Source organism: Canis aureus, chromosome 36 (genome assembly GCF_053574225.1).
Source record: "Canis aureus isolate CA01 chromosome 36, VMU_Caureus_v.1.0, whole genome shotgun sequence".
Lineage (NCBI taxonomy): Eukaryota > Metazoa > Chordata > Mammalia > Carnivora > Canidae > Canis > Canis aureus.
Genome location: NC_135646.1, coordinates 5,617,379 through 5,636,244, shown reverse-complemented (window position 1 = coordinate 5,636,244; position 18,866 = coordinate 5,617,379). Strand labels below are relative to the sequence as shown.

General features: G+C 42.1%; 1 protein-coding gene across 2 annotated transcripts in view; it reads left to right on the top strand.

Moving 5' to 3' along the window:
- The first annotated feature begins 501 nt into the window (after nt 1-501).
- Nucleotides 502-18,866, top strand: part of TTLL4 (tubulin tyrosine ligase like 4) — a 36,625-nt gene continuing 18,260 nt past the window's right edge. Inside the window, exon 1 of one of the 2 annotated variants that reach the window (XM_077885594.1) lies at nt 502-658. The gene's annotated coding sequence lies outside the window, so the exon portion shown is untranslated. Of the gene's footprint in view, nt 659-15,664; nt 15,763-18,866 lie in introns of those variants that run through there. The other variant, XM_077885595.1, reaches the window with a different exon arrangement.

Sequence of the window (18,866 nt, the reverse complement as noted above, 5' to 3'; positions counted from 1 at the left end):
TGAAGCCCATAAAGCAGGTGGTTGTAATAGTACTCTACTGAGTGGATTGGAGTTAGGGTAAAATGGGTTGGAGGGAAAGGGGATCTAGCAATGTCTCCTTTCCTGGGGTTCAAAGTCAAGAGACTTTTGCTTAAAAGAACTATTAAGAAACTTCTTTAATAAAGTTTGAACTCTTTGATTTTAGAGGAGCGAATTAAAGCACGGCCAAAGAAAAAGTCCATACAGGTGAGGTGGCATCAAGGCCCAGAGAATCCTGGAATCCCAGAACGTACTCTTTAGCGGGTGGGGGTTGGAGGCCTGTGTTAATCTCAGGACTACATCTCCCAGAATTCCGCCCTCCGGGTCTCACGCGCCCTGAAGCGACTGCGCGTGCGCGAGGCAGGTGACGGCCTGCCCTCCCGGGCCCCACAACCCCCGAGATTCCGCGCGCCGGCCTCCCGCCCGCCCGCCGCCGCGATCGCCCCTTCCAGGCCTTCAGTCCGTCCGCTGGGGGCGCGCGCAGTGCGTGGCAGGCGGCGCCGGCGGCTGGGAGCGCGGGGCGCGCGGCGGTGCGTGGTTGCTAGGGGCGTCTGAGGCCGCCAGCTCGCCCAGCAGGCGGAGGGAGGAAGCCGCGCGGAGCCGGCGGCGAGCGGAGCCGAGGCGAGGCGGAGTCGACTAGGTGAGTGTGGCTGTGAAGCCGGGGGAGCGAGCCTCCGCCCGCCGCCCCGCCGCCCCGCCGCCCCGCCCTCTGCGCGGGTCCTTCCGCGCGGGTCCCCAGCCCTGCGGCGCCTCCCGCCCCGGCCCCGCGCCCTGCCCGCCGCCTCTCCCTGTCCGGGGCGGCGAGGGGGCTTGCGGCCTCCCACCCGGCCGGCTCTTCGCGCGGCCTCGGGACCCTTCCCCGTCTCCGCCACGCCCCGGGAGCCTAGGCAGCCCCGCAGCATCCCCTCAGCCTGGGCCTCCGTCCTCCTGGTTCCCGCCGCGCTGCGGTTCAAATCCTCCCCGCCCGGGGGTGAGCCCAGGCTCCTCTCCATTCGTGGCTGAGTTGAACATGGATGCCCACCTTTTCCTGTCCCCATCCTGTAGCTATAGAGAAGTGCTTTCCTAAACTGGAGAGTTTCAAACAGAATTTGAGATCTTGTAAATTTCTCTCCTTTATCCATCCCTTTATGTAATCATTCATTCAACGTTTTTTTTACGAACATCGACAAATATTTAATGAGCCGGCGCACTGTGGAAGGCGCTGGAAGACAGCAGTGGTGAACGAGGCAGGCTTGTCTTCGCGGAGCTTATAGTCCGGGGGAGATTTTAACCAAGTACAAGCGTTTGCCATACTGCGTGGTGTGTGCCCTCGTGGAAAGTTAACCCGACTCGCTTGGAAAACTGTGTATCTGATCCCCATTCTTTGGTCTTCGCACCCTCATTCTGGATCTAGGAAATGTTTTAATCCTTCCTTTATAGAGTCCTCCTTGCTGCCTTAGATACTCCAATCGCATCTTCCTCTACTTCTTCACCTGTTGATTTAGCCAATCAGGAAGTAGTTAGGGAACCCTTCGGGACAGCTTTCTGTCCATCTTCATTTCTTGCAGCAAGTATTGAAACACTGTTTGAGATCCACGCCCTCCCCCTTGATGCTGAGAAAGTTATTACCAGCTGCTTGTTGGTTGGACTGAATGCACACTGAAAAATTATCAAGTGTTTTCTGGGAATAAAGAAGTGGAGAGCACATTCTAGATACAAAGTAACTTTAGAAAAAACACAGCAAGGCCTAAAAAGAGAACTGGAAACAGTTTGACAAATGCAACCTGGGTTTGGAGGTAGCCATCCAATGACAAATAGAAAGAGGAAAATTAATAGGGGTTAGATCACAGAGGACCATAGTTTTTTTTGTCGTTGTTTTTGTTTTTTAGATGTTTTCTTAAAGAGAACAGTTTCCTCAGGTATTTCAAGCAGGGTAATTGGGGCCCAGGACTTCCAAGGAAGACACCTGCACATATAACTGTAGAAGAATCAATTTCCAGATCCTCAGCTTCCAAATGAACACTTCTAAAACTGACCTTATGAGAAAAGGTGGGGCTGACAGGATGTTCTATCCCTCACACCTCCCAAATTACAGTGTTTTATCCCAAGTGTAAAAACATCAGGTTGCCAAGTGGAGCATTGGGAAATACTGATTTCAGGAAAGCCTCCTTTGGTGATTACTTTGAAAACCCAGAAGGCTTCCTGTCTTCCCCTAATACACATTGCTCTTAGGGGGAGGCTTGTTTCTTGTGATATTCTGAATTCAGATGAACTCAACAGTTAAATGTGGCTAGAATGTTTTTTTGGAGACCATGGGTTTTTCAGGCTGTGGGATAAAACTTGCGGAAAAACTTTTAAAGAGATTTCTTTTAGTTTAGATGTGTGTTTTTCAATAGGAAATTTTTTATCAAATTATTTTATCAAATCATGAAATGCTTATTCAAATACAGTTAATCCTTAACTTAGTTCTTTCTATAAAATGTTTACTAGGTTCTACCTACTTTTACCAAAAGAATAAACTTGTTTAAACTTCTGATGAAGAATCTCAGAATTAAACTTTAATGTGCAAGGAATATATGATTTAAATTCTGTTGGGGATACATGAGTAAAACCATTAAAAGAGTATGTAGCAGGAAAACTGGAAAGATAACTAGCAGGAAGATAACATTAGATTTGTGTTTGAGATTACTGTAGCATCAGTGTGTGGGTTGGAGGAGGATTTTATTTTTTTATTATTATTTTTTAAAGATTTTATTTATTCATGAGAGACAGAGACAGACAGAGGAAGAATCAGGCTCCCTAAGAGGAGCCTGATGCAGAGCTCGAATCCAGGACCCTGGGATCATGACCTAGGCCAACGGCAGACACTCAACCACTGGACCACCCAGGTGCCCCTAGGAGAGGATTTTAGACTGGAGGCAGGGAGCCAGTGAGAAAACTAGAGACCAGGCTAGAGATGTTGAGGGCTCTGTGTTGGTTGCAGTGGGAATGGAGAGGGTTTAGAGATTTTTTTGGGGGGTGGGGAGGTTAGAGATTTTTAAAGTTGATAGATTAGACAAAGCCTGGTGGCAAAATATACAGAGTGGGACAAGAATCAGTTTGGAATGATCCTAGGTTCTGACTTTAGTGACCAGGTGGGTGGTAATGCTAGAGAAACTATTAGGAGCAAGGGCAGCTTTAAGGAGGAGGATAAAGGGGTTCACACTGGACATGCACCAAGTTGTGCTCCCCACATCCAGGTTAGAGAGGCCTAGGAGGTCATTCTGTAGGTCTGGGTGATGATAAAAAGTTGAGAATGGAGGAGGTGGTTGAGGTCATGGGATGGAAGAGCTTGCTCTAGGAGAGTTTATTGAGCACTTACTCATGTGCCAAGCAAAATGAGAAGACTGAACTCCTAGGAACACCAACATTGAGAGAGTAAGAAGAGGAAAAGGGATAAAAGAAGGAGACAGAATTTATAACCAAATACAAAAATGAGTATAAATGAAAAGGCACTTGCTAAAGAGCTGCATCTGAATGAAGTTTTAACTTCAGGATCTTACACTCATGATCTGGAGTTGAGTTTAGCTTCTCCACTAGATTGCTTTGTGACCTTGAGTTGTCTTGTAGGCTCCCTGGATTTTAGCACAAGATTAGGTACTTTGATCTGTCCATGAAATGCAGAGAAAAATTTTATTTTCTTTCTTTCTTTTTTTTTTTTAAGATTTTATTTGTTCATGAGTGACAACACAGAGAGAGAGGCAGAGACATAGGCAGAGGGAGAAGCAGACTCCCTGCAAGGAGCCTAATGCAGAACTTGCTCCCAGGACCCCGGGATCATGCCCAGAACCTAAGGCAGAGGCTCAACCACTGAGCCACCCAAGCACCCTGAGAAAAATTTTCTTAAATGTCCTGAATTTCTTACCCTTTTCCTCTGGCAGAACTGGGAAACTAGATCAGGTATTTTGAAAAAAATATGGGGATTGCTAATCTCTTGGGCCCTGAAATACATAGAACTTTGTCCTTAGGAGCCCTCATGGATGTTCTAGACAGGCAATGGTATTTTAGACCAAAGGTACTCAGCCTTATTGCTTTTAGGACTCCTTTATGCACTTTAAAACCTCTTCAGGATCTTCAATATATTTTTTAATGTGGGATATGTAATCTTGGCATTTACCATTTTTGAAATAAAAATATTAATTCATTTAGAAATAATAAATACATTATGTTATCGTAAGCAGAATTTTTATTTTATATTTTCAGATTTATTTATTTATTTATTTATTTATTTATTTATTTGAGAGCTCGCTAGCAGTGGGGAGGAGCAGAGGGAGAGGGACAAGCAGAGTACACGTGGAGTACAGAGCCTGATGTGGGGCTTCATCTCATGACCTGGAGATCATGACCTGAGCTGAAATCATGAGTCGACACTCGACTGACTGAGCCATCCAGGCACCCCCAGAAGCAGAATTTTTAAAATGAAAAATGATACTGTTTCAAAGAAATCAGTGAGAAGAGGCATTGTTTTTGCAAATCTCTTTAATGTCTGGCTTAATAGAAGACAGCTGGATATTCATATCTCTTTCTGTGTTCAGTCAATTGTAATGTGTTGTTTTGATTGAATTATTAAGTAAATCCAGCCTCACAGACATTTAGTTGGAAAGAGAGGAGTATTTTTAATAGCCTTCCAGATAATTATGGGTATTCTTTGGTATTACACAAAAGTTAAGGGATGGTTTTATGAAGGTTATCGCAATGTGGAATCTGAAATGAACTATTCACATTTTGTTATGCTAAAATCCATTGGTCTGTCTCTCATTTTGACTGTTTTTTTTTTTCTTTTTCTTTTTTTTTTTGTTTTTTTTTTTTGTTTGTTTGTTTTTTTTGTTTGTTTTTGCTTGTTTTCCACTCAGCCTTTTACCCAGACCTGATTCTGTAACATTGTGATAGGTATCTGGAAAACACTGGTTTCACTGAGTTATGCAGCTCTTCCAAATGTTGCCACATTTTATTAACAATATGAAAAAAATCATTCACATTATCACCACCACACTTTCACCAGAAAAATGGTTAAATTTGGGGAAGCTGTCAAGCTCATGGTGGCATACAGTTTTGCCCAAATTCTGATTTTCTCTTGGAAGCTGAAGTTTTATCTTTGGCAACAAGTACTGTCAGTTGTTTTTCTTGAATTGACAGACTCACTTTATTTTCTAGAAAATGTTTGCCAAATGCCAAAGTCTGAATAACCCATCACTTTTGTGTCATTTATTCTTTCAAGTGAACACGGTGTTCCACAGAAAAATTTTGCAATACAAACACACTGCTTTCCTTAGAGATAGCCACCACCTTCTGGATGTCACAGAAGTGTTTGACACGTGCTGCTTGTTTTGTCACATTATTAAAAAGATGCACTCCGGAATTGAGATTTAGTATGATTTTTTACTGTGTCATCAAGGACATTCTTGAGTGAAGCTGCTATTCTTTTGCTGTGTAGTGAGGAAGCATGTGGGGGTAAAGGATCCAACTTGGTCCACCAGCACCAACAGTCTGGCCCACCATTGCTTTTGTACCATCAGTGGGAAGGCTAGCACAATTAAAAAGGCAAATCATATCTGAATTTTGATAGGAAAATAGTTTTTTGTTTTTTTAAAGATTTTGTTCATTTATTCATGAGAGAGACAGAGCGAGAGAGAGAGAGAGAGAGAGAGAGAGGCAGAGGCAGAGACACAGGCAGAGGGAGAAGCAGGCTCCATACAAGGAGCCCGATGCAGAACTCAATCCCGGGACTCCAGGGTCCTACGGAAACTAGCTATCTTAACTTGCAGTACTGCCCCTCACTTCTCATAGGACTGGGGTAGTGGCCTTCCTTTCTCAGTAAGCCTTCTAGAAGTTCCATTGCCCCTCCAACTTTTTTTTTTTTTTTTTAAGGGAGACATAGCTAGGGATTTAGCTCATAAGAGAAAACGAGTCTGATTCCTACATTCCTCCCCATTCTGGGACCATTCATTTGGTCCCAGGTAAGTCAGTTCTGTCTTCTAAAATAACTCCTGAGCAATTAAAACGATCCCATTAGAGCTCTTTCCAATTGTAGACTCTGAACCATTTCTGATGTCCTGAGTTCCCCTGGTGACCTAGGGAAACACCTAGGTGGAGGAGAAAAAGGAAACTGCAGATCCCAGGAGCCACACACCACTGCTGTGATATAAGAGAGTGATTTAATCAGTAGGTAATGAATAATTGCTTTCTGTAGAAATCGGTACATCATCCAAGTTGATCTGGACCGGGCCTCTAGAGAGACTTGACAGTTTGAAACAACAGCCATAGATTTTCTAGCATAGGCTGCTCATCATTCACTCTCGACTAAGGAAGAAACTTGAGGCAAAATTACATCTCAAAGAGTGGAAGGCAGAATGAGAGAGGCAGTTTCCGAGAGCTATATGAAGATGACAAAGCAGGTCGGTGTGATCCCTGACGCCAGATGCAGAGGCTGTAGCCAGGGATGGCGGTCAGGATTCTACTGCAAGAGTCCTGCACTTGGTCAGGCAGGTGCTTGGAGGGGGTAGGGATTGGGCTGAGCCAGGTATGTAGATAGAAAGGGATGTTTCAGTCCATTTTATCTTTAGAATGCTCTGCATGTCTTTATCCTTCTTTCTTATCCTTTAGTCAGTTTTTTGTTTTGTTTTGTTTTAACAGCTTTGTGGAGGTATAACTGACATGGAACATATCCATCACCCCAAGCCAGTTGTTTTTGAAACTTTGTTCTAGTAGGGACCGAGTGTCCTGAAGTTGTTTGGGGAGGAGGCCCAACTAGGGTAGGGGTCTTTCTTCTTCTACCAGATTAGCTTTATAGTGTAGATACACACCTGAATAATGTAGGTACACAGGGGTTCCCTGTGGAAACCATCGTGGAGCTTATGAGGCATAGCCTGTGGGAGAAGAAAACAGTGGTAAGAGTAGCCTTTGTAAAGTATCAAGTTAGAGGGATAAAGAAGCAAGAGATATTATTCATGGAGAGGGTGGGCTTGAGCTGGAACCTGGAGTTTTACCTGGAAAAGGTAAATGAAATATGAGGATTCAGAAGGAAGAGGCTTAATGGAGTAAAGGCCTACAGGCAAGTTTAAAAGGTTTATTCCAAGAGTTTAGTGTTAAGACCAGAAGAGTTCATAGGGCAGAGTTTAAGGTAGAGGGAGATGGGAATAAGCCTTCCAGCCCAAACTAAGAAATCTGGATTTTATTTATTGACTCATGTGAGAATCATCTGGAATGCTTGTTAAGAATGCAAGTTCCTGGCCCCACCACAGCCCGCTGAATCCACTCTGAAGATGGGATGGGGCTCAGGAATCTGTACCTCATGTTTGTTTGCCCTGTTTGTTTGTTTATTTATTTATTTATTTATTTATTTATGAGTAGGCTCCACACCCAGTGTGGGGCATGAACTCATGACCCTGAGATCAAGAGTCGCACACGCTACTGACTGAGTCAACCAGTTTGCCCCAGCACCCCATGCTATTCTGATCCAGGTGATTGGTGGGCTACTGTGACACTTAGTGAGGACCCCTGGGAAATTTCTGAAAGGGGAATAACCTGATTAAGTGAAAAATAAAGCAGAGTTAATCTGGATGCTGCTTACAGGATGGACTTCGGAAGGGCATACCCCAGAAACACCTCAGTCTGGATGTTACTGCAATGGTCCAACTCTGCCAAGGGGGCGGGGGAAGTAAATGGAGGAAGCATGCTCAGAAGAAAGAATCTCTCAAGTTTAATGACTTCGTATGGCTTTGGAGAATAAGGGAAAGGAAGAAGAGTGACTTCAGTGTTCCTCTTAGGTAACTGAGAGAAAGAAGGTTCCACTAAAAAAAAATTGAAGGTCAGGAGTGCAGAGCTAGTGTGACAAGCTTGAAGTGGTTGGATATGCATGTGGGAAAGGTGGAACAGACAATTGGTGACCGGGACGTGAAGCTTGAGAGAGGTCAGGTCTGAAGAGTGGCTCTTCTGCAGGTAATGGTTGAAATAGCAAGGGCAGATTAAGATTAGTTGGATGTGAGAGGGAGGATAAAACAGAAGTTGAGGAGGACTTTGGAGAGGGCTTCATGGGAAGGAAAAGGCACCCCTAAAGGACCTGGGTGTGGCTGTGGCCAAGTTCCTGCACTGTGTAAAGTAGCAACAAGGAGATGGTTGGTAGGAGATGAGCACCTATTTAATCGGAAGAGGGCTCACTGTGGCTGCGCTGGTTTTAGCTGTTGTAGATGCATTTGTGTATTCAGCAAATATTTAATGAGCCCCGATTACATTTCCAGGGCTGGGCACAGACTGTGTAAACAAGGCCCCAGTTCTCAAAGAGCTTTCATTCTGGAAGAGAACACAAACAAATAACAAAGGAATGTATAAATAATTAAAGTTTTTATTGTAACAATAATGAACAACGTTTTTGACTAGGTGATTCATTTATACAGCCTGAAATGAAAATGATAGACAAGGTATACATAAGTAAGTCTCATACTCCATTGGTCACCTTTTTAAAAAAATATCAGTTTGTATTTATTCGTCCACTGTTTCTTTAGGCAGTTATAAGGAAATACTAATACACCATAATTTCAGCTAGTTGAAGAATGAAACATATTAGAATAAGGTAATGTGATAGGGAATGATTGGGGGTGGTACAGTATTAGTGTAGACAGGTTCTTTGAGGTGGTGATGTTTGCTGAATGCTGAGGGAACTGGGCTGGCCATTGGGAGATCTGAGTGTTTCAGAAGGAACAACAAAGCCCCTGGGAACGCAGGTGGGAACATGCCTTGCTGAGGGAAGAGAGTGGCTTGCATAAGGTCAGAGAGATAGGAGTCAGATCACGTAGGCCTTGGAGCCACCAGATGGCTTTAAGCTACATTTTTAAAAAATTAATTAATTTATTTATTCATGATAGAGAGAGAGAGAGAGGCAGAGACACAGGCAGAGGGAGAAGCAGGCTTCATGCAGGGAGCCCGACGTGGGATTCGATCCCAGGTCTCCAGGATTGCGCCCTGGGCTAAAGGCAGGCGCTAAACCGCTGTGCCACCCAGGGATCCCTAAGCTACATTTTTTTTTAAAAGATTTTATTTATTTATTCATGAGAGACAGAGGCAGAGACATAGGCAGAGGGAGAAGCAGGCTCCATGCCCGATGTGGGACTCAATCCCAGAACCCCAGGATCATGACCTGAGCCAAAGGCAGACGCTCAACCCCTGAGCCACCCAGGCATCCCTAAGCTACATTTTAAAAAGAGCGTCTCCACCACAGTCTAGAGAATTGAATATAAAGAAGGCGTAAGAGTTCAGGGAAACCAGCGGTGAGAGGTGATAATAATAGTATGGACTAAGGTAATAACGGTGGAAATGGAGAATAGATGGCTCCAGGGACGTGTATTGGAAGCTAGAAAGACTTCTTGTTGGATTGAGTGAGTAGGAATGAAGATCTGAGGTCAGGGTGAAATCATTACCCAGGGCATGCTGGGAGTTTTGGTGTTGCATGAACACCTATCCCAGGGACTTAGCCCCTTCTGCTTGTATGTTGTTTTGTTTTGTTTTGTTTTGTCTTTACTGAAGTCTTTTTGTGCAATTGCAGCTTATTTACTGCCCCTGACTCTACAAGGATTAACCTTGGCTCTAAAAGTGAATCAATTAAGTGAGGAATATGACTGATGCATTCTTATCTCAGCCCTGCTCCTTTTGTCCTTAGCGTGACTTTATTAAAATTTGACATTGCCATCTAATTTCAGGGAGATGAAGAGAAAGCATGTTCCCTTCTCGAATAACAGGAATCATAGAAAACCTTGAGTTTCCCATATTGTCACCATGATCCCTTTCTCTAGCCAGTCCTTAGCTCAGCCTCTAGGTTCCTGTTTCTCAGCTGGTGCTGGCAGCAACTGCTTTCTAGGTTGAAGTCAACACAAGGTAGTGTTTTGTTGGGCAAGGGAGCTTTTCACATAGAATCAGGTTTAAACAGCATTTCTCCCCTAAAAATTGGAGACATCCCCCGAGATTCTGTGTTGATGGGCTCCAGATAAAGTGTGTTGAACTGTATCTGCCAGTCTCTGGTATTTGCCTTCTTCTTCGAACTCCCCTTAAGCCGAAGTTTGCAAATTCACTCACACATGAGAGCAGAGTATGCTGGGTGGCTGGTTCATATAAAGGTAGCTACACTGAAAAGACTTATGTTCTGGGGAGGCCCTTCACAAGGCATGTGACCTTTGTTCTTATACCTTAGTGATGACAGATGGATCCCCAGTCAAGCCTCCTTCAGGTAATGGAGCAAGGAGTAGGTCTTGCTTCATTGGCTGGAATCATTCCCTGGTAAAATCCATTCCTCCCAGTTCACTTCCGCAGAAGAGTTGAAGGTGACTGTATGCTGCCTGCCTCTTGGCCTGAGGAAAACAAAACTCCTCTTTAAGTAGTAGTAATTTTTTTTTAACTTTCTTATTTTGAAATTTCAGACTTGCAAAAAAGCTGCAAAAAACAGTACAAAAACATTCCTATTTACTTTTTACCCACATTTATCAAATGTTGATATTTTACCACCCTTGCTTTTTTATTCATGTATGAACCATGAATTGTTTTTTTGAAGTATTTGACAGTAAGTTGCAGGCACAAAACCTCTTTACATCTGAATATTTCCTAAAAACCCCCTAAATGTTTCCCAAACCAAATATATCCTCTTAAATTGCCACAGTATATTCATCAAAATCAGGAAATTAATACCGTAACTATAATGTTATTGCTAGATCTGCCTTATTCAGATATGGTCAATGGTCCTGTCACTGTCCTTTGTTTTAGGAGCACACATTGGACTTGGTTGTCCTTTTTTGTCTCCTTTAAGTGGAATAGTTCCTCAGCCTCTGTCTTTCATGAGCTTGACACAGTTGAAGAGTTCAGACCAGTTATTCTGTAGAATGACCTTTGATTTGGTCTTGTCTGATATTTCCCTGTATTCAGATGGTGCATTTAGGTCAGGGAATCACAGATATGATGGTGTGTCCTTTAGTGAGTCATAATGAGGTGCATAATGCCAATTTGTGCTCTTACTGATGATGGGAACTTAGATCACTTGATTATGGCAGCGTCTGCCTGATTTTTCTACTGTAAAGTTATGGGTTTTTTTGTTTTTTTGTTTTTTGAGAGAGAGCATGCACATGCATGGCAGGGAGGGGAAGAGGGAGAGAGAAACTAAAGAGACTCTGAGCTGAGTGTGGAACCGATGTGGGGCTTGATCTCACAAACCTGAGATCATGATTTGAAGCATCACCAAGAGTCGGAGGCTCAACTGTCTGTGCCACCCAGGCGCCCCAAGTTCTGTTTTTTTTTTTCCCCTTCATAATTAACAAATATCTTGTGGAGAGATATTTTGAGACAATATAATTATCCCATTTTCCAATATACTTTCACCCAGAAGCAGTTATTACCAGGGTGGTGGCCAGTGGTGATTTTCTATTCTTAACAGTTGGAATTCTGTTGTAAGGGAGTGTTGTTACTTCTCCCCCATTTATTCATTCATCCTTTTCTTTATTTGTATCACTATGGATTCATGGATTCTTGTTTTACATAGTCTGATACTCATTTCTTTTGCTGCTCAGGTTGTCCCAGATTTGGTTAGAAGGAGCCTCTTTTAAGCTGGCTCCTCTGTCCTTTTTTTCCCTTCCACTTTTAATGGCTTTACTGAGGTATAATTTACATACCATACAATTGATTCATTCACTATAAAAGTAGAATTTGATCGGTTTTAGTAAGTTTGTACATTTGTACAACCATCACCATCTGGTTTTAGAGCACTTTCGTCACCCCGTAAAGTTCCCTCGTCCCCACTTATAGTCATTCCTTGTTCCTGCCCTCAGCCTCAGGCAAGCACTGATCTACTTTCTATCTATAATTTTGTCTTTTTTAGAAATTTTATAAAAATGGAATTATGGAATCCTACAGAATAGTCTTTCATGTCTGGCTTCTTTTTCTTAGCAGAATGTTTTTGAGGTTAATCCAGGTTGTTGCCTTTTATTGCTGAGCAGAATTGCATTATATGGATATATCATATTTTGTTTATTCCTTTACCAGTTGATGGACATCAGATTATCCCTAGTTTTTGCCTATTAAGAAAAATGCTGGTATAAATATTTGTGTGTAAGTGTTTAGACATAATGCTTTAATTTCTCTTTGGTAGATACTTAGGAGTAGAAGTGCTGGGTCATCATATATTATAGTTTTGAAGAAACTGCCAATCTGTTTTTCAGAGTAGCTGTATCATCTTACATTCCCATCACTAATGTATGAAAGTTCCAATTTCTCCATCTCTGGTCAACACTTATTATTATCCATTTGATTATAACCATCCTAGTGGATGTGTAGTAGTATCTTCCTGTGGTTTTAATTGTCATTTCCCTAATGACTAATGGTATTGATCATCTTTTCATGTGCTTATTAGTCACATTGCCTTTTTTTTTTTTTTAAAAAGATTTTATTTATTTATTCATGAGAGACACAGAGAGATGCAGAGACGGAGGCAGAGGGAGAAGCAGGCTCCATGCAGGGAGCCCGATGTGGGACTCGATCCCGGGTCTCCAGGATCACGACCTGAGCCAAAGGCAGGTGCTTTAACCGCTGAGCCACCCAGGCATCCCTCACATTGCCTATTTAAAAATTTTTTTTAATTGGGTTTGTTTTCATCTTATTGAGTTGTGAGAATTCTTAGCATATTCTAGATATAAGTCCTTTATAATTGCAAATATTTTCTCCCATTTTTCTTTTTATTCTCTCAATTGTGTTTTTCTAAATTCTTCATTGTGATATAATCCAGTTAACAGCTGGACGGTTACCACATTTTCTCTTAAAATTTTTCCATCGCCCAAGATCATAAACATTTTCTCCTATGTTTCTGCCACAAGTTTCATAGTTTTAGTCTTATGCTTAGCTCTCTTATCCATTTTGAGTTAGTTTATGGTGTAAGGTAAGAGTCTGAATTCATTTTTTTTGTACATGGATATCCACTTGTTCTAACATCATTTGTTAAAGGTTATCCTTACATAGGCAACTTTATTGAGAATTAATTGACCATAAATGTAAGGGTTTCTTTCTAGACTCTATTTGGTTAAATAGATAAATATATATTTATCTATATCTATCTATCTATCTATATGTATATCTATTCTTTTTTTTTTTTTAAGATTTTATTTATTTATTTATTCATGAAAGACTGGGAGACAGAGAGCGCCAGAGACAAAGGCAGAGGGAGAAGCAGGCTCCATGCACCGGTAGCCTGATGTGGGATTCGATCCCGGGTCTCCAGGATCGCGCCCTGGGCCAAAGGCAGGCGCCAAACCGCTGCGCCACCCAGGGATCCCTATGTATATCTATTCTTATGTCAATACTACCTTATCTTGATTATTGTAATCAGGTAGTATAAGTTCAAGGTTGTTGTTGTTTTTTTTTTTTTTTTCAAAGTTGTTTTTGGCTGTTCTCGATCTTTTCTATTTCCATATAAGTTGTAGGATCAGAAGAGCCTGCTGAGATTTTGATAGAAGTTGCATTTACTGGGATCCCTGGGTGGCTCAGCGGTTTGGCGCCTGCCTTTGGCCCAGGGCTCAATCCTGGAGACCCGGGATCGAATCCCACGTCGGGCTCCCGGTGCATGGAGCCTGCTTCTCCCTCTGCCTGTGTCTCTGCCTCTCTCTCTCAGTCTCTGTGACTATCATAAATAAATAAAAATTAAAAAAATAAAATCTTTAAAAAAGAAGTTGCATTTACTCAATAGATCAGTTTGGGAAGAATTGCCATCTTAATAATATTGAGTCTTCCAATTCATAAACATGTTATATCCCTCCATTTATGTAACTTTTTAATTTCTTTTGGGAGTGTTTTATAGTTTTTGGTGTACTTCTTTTAAGTTTATTCTTAGGTATTTTATTCTTTTTGATGCTATTGTGAAGGGAATTGTTTCTTTTATTTCATTTTTTACTCATTAGTGTAGAGAAAAAATCCATTTTTGTATATTGATCTTGTATTGTATAATTTTACTAAACTTGCTTATTTTAATAGGTTTTTTTGTAGATTTCTTAGGATTTTCTATGTACAAGATGATGTCTCCTGCAAATAAGTATAGTTTTACTTCTTCCTTTGCAATCTACATGCATTTAACTTCTTTTTCTTGCCTCATTACACAGGTGAGAATTTCTAGAGCAATGTCGAATAGAAATGAGTAGACATCTTTGCCTTATTCTGGATCTTAGAGGGAAAGCATCTAGTGTTTTACTGTTAACTGTGAGGTGAGCTATTTCTATGATCTTACAATGTATTTCTATCAAAATTTGAGTATTTCCTTAGTTTTTGCAGCATAAGAGACAGTCACGCTCATCTGATGCTTTCTCTGCCCCAGTTCTCCAAGGAGCTCCAGTTCCTTGGTTCCTTTTATTGACAAACGGTATGTAGTGATCACTAGGTGCGTAACAATCATTTTTTAACTTTTCACTCAGTGTTTTCAGAAATCCCAACCACCTAGTTATATAAAAACTCTAAACGCCAGAAGCCAGCATCTTCTCTGGGTATATCCTAGAGCACTTTTCAGTTGTTTTTTAGTGCCAAGCTGACCTGCTACTGAAAAACCCAGTTACTGGTAATATAACAAATTTCACAGAAGTTTCCAGATAACTAGACTACTGTGTCTTTTTATAAAAGAACATTTGTACTAGCTGAAATTTTGCAGTGGAATACTTGTTGCCTTCTCCATGTATGTCCCCCTCTCCACCCCTCTTCATGGAAGGTTGAGAAGGGCTGAGGGGAGAAAGTTAGATCATCTGGTGCTGGTAATAATGAGCATGATAACACCATCCCTTGAATGTTTAGTGTGGACCATGCAGTGTACTTTATTTGATTTTCTAATTTGATTTCACTGCTACCCAGTGGGGGTTATGGTACTTCCTCTCGTCTTTTCCCAAGCATTCCAGCTGTCTGGTTTCAGCATTGAATGAATTCACTATTCATCAGAGCATCTGTTTGACATGAGTTATGAAGGAGTGGTAACTGCTGGCCCAGCATGGTTGTGAGTAGTAGTAGTGCCCTGGAGACTCTTGAAATACTTCACTCAAGTAACATGTGGTCGTTTGTTGTTTGTTTTGAAAGATTAAACAAGTAAACTGGGAAAGTGGCCCCTGCCCCTGCCCTATCTTTGTTTCAACCCTCTCCCCGAGATATCCGCCAGACCTTTGGTGTGTGTTTGTTTTGATTTTTTTTAAAAAGTAGGCTTGATGGCCAGCATAGAGCCAAACACAGAGCTTGAACACACAACCTTGAGATCAAAACCTGAGCTGAAATCAAGAATCGGACGCTCAACCAACTGGGCCACCCAGACCTGTGTTTTGGCATAAATATATTCAAATATTCTGAGAGCAGTTTCAAAGAGACTTTCCTTCCAAAGAACTCACTCCTTGGCTGCTCTGCCCTAAACTAACCTTTCTTTTCAGCTGGCATTTTCCTGTTTGGACCTTGATTGAGGAACTTCACCAGAAACAGGCTTGTTTGCTTCTAAAGAACTCTGTGGGGCAGTAACGTAGTGTTTGTAGCCCCTGTTCACTCCTGAAGTCCTCTTGTTCCCCAGGGATAATGTGTAGGAGCAAGAAAGATGTAAGATTAATAGCTCTATGAAATATATCAGATTATTCAAAATACTTTTTTCCAGATGAGGTCACTGTGTTGTTGGCTCCTAAAGTAAGTTCCTCCCAAGCTCTCGATTGGAGGGTCAACTGATGGTGTATCCTTTAGGCTTAGTCAGAGAGAGTAAGTATGAATTCCCTTGCTTATTTTTAAGTAGTGGCCATATATGGCTAAAAAAAAAAAGTATGTAAATTGGATGAAAATAATGGGACTTGTGAATCTTTTAATTTATATAATCACCAATTACTCTAGGTTTGCTTCAGTTGGGTGTTTTTAAAACAAGGCTTCCAACCTGTGAGGCCTCCTACATATATAAATACTTTTCCTTCTTGTTCTCTTGCCTTCAGTGTCTCATCCTAAAATATTTCCTGGGAGATGGGCAGCCTGTTCTGAGATTCAAAGGCACACACACATAGACACACCAAGTGTATGTTGTCACAGTGCACTTAGAAATTTGAAGGAGGTGGGGAGAAGGATCTCACAGACATTGTGTCAGGAGCCCAGGGTATACTACAGGGACAGGTTTTATGACCTCATGGAAAAACAGCCTTATGAATATATGCTGTCTGTGGGGTCTGGCCGCAGACATTATCTAGACTTCATCTTTATGGCAGAAACCACTATTCTAGTGTGTTGTATTTTGCAACTATTTTCTGACTTCCTCTACTTCTTATATTTTAGACCTTCTAATACTTTTTTTAAGTTTGTCATTCCTCATTCCTTTAGGAAGATGGGGTCATTCCATGGCACTTGAGTGGCAATGCTATTAAGGGCCGCATGTGGGAAAAGGTTACCTATGGCAGCAATCAGAGGTTCCTGGGATCCAGGTTGCCCAAATTTTCTAGCTAGGTCCTGCTTCCTCTTCACATAGGGTTTTGATTTCATCAAGAATCTCTAAAGAGAAGGAAGAAAGTTGCTTTGACAGCCATTTCCTCGTGTAAACCAGACACTACTCCTGAGCCAGAAACTGATACCAGGTTGGAACACTTGTATGTGGTACTGTTATGAGCGGTATTGTTTACTTCATGTTCTCAAATCTGCTCTGTGTAGATTATCTGCCATAACAGACTTGTTTTGCTTGGCAGTTCCTGACACAGCCATCTTAGCCAACCTCGGCTGTCTCTTACTAGTGATGGAGCTCTTTCCCCAAAAGAGATTTTTACAGAGCCATCTTCTTGTCTGCTTGATCCCTGTGTCCAGATAATGCTTCTTTGGGAATACAGATGGCTCTTTCCTAAGTTGCCATCCTCCACATCATGGGGACTCTGAGAGGAAACAAGGAGTGGGAAACAGCCTTTGCAAAAACATACGAGATTTAGAATCTCGTTAGTCAGGAGAACCCACTTTACTTTGGCACTTGCCCAGCTGGCCTGCTTCACACACTGCCTGGGAGCAGGCTACTCGCAGGCTCTGAAGAGGGAAGGAGTGTATTCTTTGCTTCCCTCTTCCTCATTTGGATTCGAAGTCAAGCCAGCCAGATGCTAGGCCACTCACATTCGATTTTCCTGGAACTGAGGATTCATGTGATATGATGCAGAGAGGCAGACATTGCATGGTGTGTGCAAAAGGGAGAATGGAAGAGTTCTTTTCACCCAGCCCTGGAGTCCTGTGCAGTGGGCATCCATGACAACAGGGGAAAGTGGGGTTGGCTGCAGTGCTAATGAGAACACATGCTCTTACAAGCTTCATCCACAAAGGGCCTCAGTATAAATGGGAGTGTTTCCAGCCTGGGTTTTGTCTTGTCCCTGAAACTTAAGGATAATTGAGGGGACAGGGACTAAGCATGTGTTTCATTCCTATTTAAGAAACATGTGGAGTCAGGCAAAGTTGAGTTTTAATCTAGGCACCACTCATTATTGGTTGTTTAATTATAGAAGAGTTACTTAGTTCTTCTGATTCTTGGATTCATCATCAACAAATTGAAGTAAGGTTTTTGTGAGAATTAAATAAGATAACAGAAGTAAAGTGCCTACCACAGTACCTGGCATTTTTTAGGTACCCAAATTAGTATTCATCACTGCTCCTGTGTTTCCCCTTCATTTACCGAACTTCTTCAGTTTATTCATTCATTCAACAGAATATTGAGCACTTACTGTGTTCCACCCACTGCTGGAAACAGCTTTTCGCTCCTGGTCAGTTGAGTAGCACATTACTCAAGTTCAGTGTAGTAGAAGCAATGACGATGGCATGCACGCAGATGAGGCATCCTGTTCAAAGTGGAGAGCCCAGGAAGGCTGCCTGGAGAAGGTGATATTCAAGCTGATTACTTTTAAGTCTGGGGAAAGAGAAGGAAGGACTCCAGGGAGTAGCACTTATGGAGGCATGAAGGTCTGAGATAGCGGGATATGCATGAGGAGCCCCGAGGACGGTATTTTTCAGGCCTACCAGTCCATTTTCATTTCCTGGCCCTTTTCTCCTATCACTTTGATGTGTCTGCTGGATTGCATTGGTAGGTAAAATGTGGATTCCCGAAAGAGGAACTATGTGAGTTGGGACTGTGAATCTGTTGAGTGTATACAACACACACATGTGTGGTCTTGTAAAGTCCCTGGCAGGCTTTGACTCTTCTCTTGTGTGTGCTTGCCTACCATAAACACACAGAGTGTAACATCCCCTGCACCGTAACTCTGTAGTTGGGACATGGTGAGGTCCATTTTCTGTGTCCTTAATTTGAGGTTATTGGCATCAAAATCTAGTCCTAGAACGTAGGCTGTTTTTAGCCCACTGTTGTATTGAATATTGACAGTAATCAGTTGTGGTTTCGTACTCTCTCTCCTTTAGAAAGAATCCACGTAGTTTCCTTCGCAGGAAAAGAGGATGACATCATGTGGCTTCTGCAGGCTTTCTGTGCAGAGACGACACCCACAGTTCCTAGAGATATAGACAGAAATCGGGGGTCTTCCTTGGTAGCTAGTCTCATCAAGATACAAGGTCCTCTCCCCATCGAAGTTTGTGTTTTAAAAGTAACTTGAACCAAAAAATTCTCTGCTAATTCTTTCTGCCTAGCCATTGCAAAATTGCTTGCTTGGTAAGGATGCCAGGATTCCATTCAGAATTATCCCAGATGAATGACTTCTTATAGAAGAGTCTTGTTTTTTGTCATTTGTGAAAACTGAAGATGGTTTTATGACTTTGATTTAGACAGTAAATGACCGTGCTTAATGGACTGTTTGGAATTCAGAATTACTGGCTGGTTCAGAGGTTTTGCTTTAGAGGAAACATTGAAT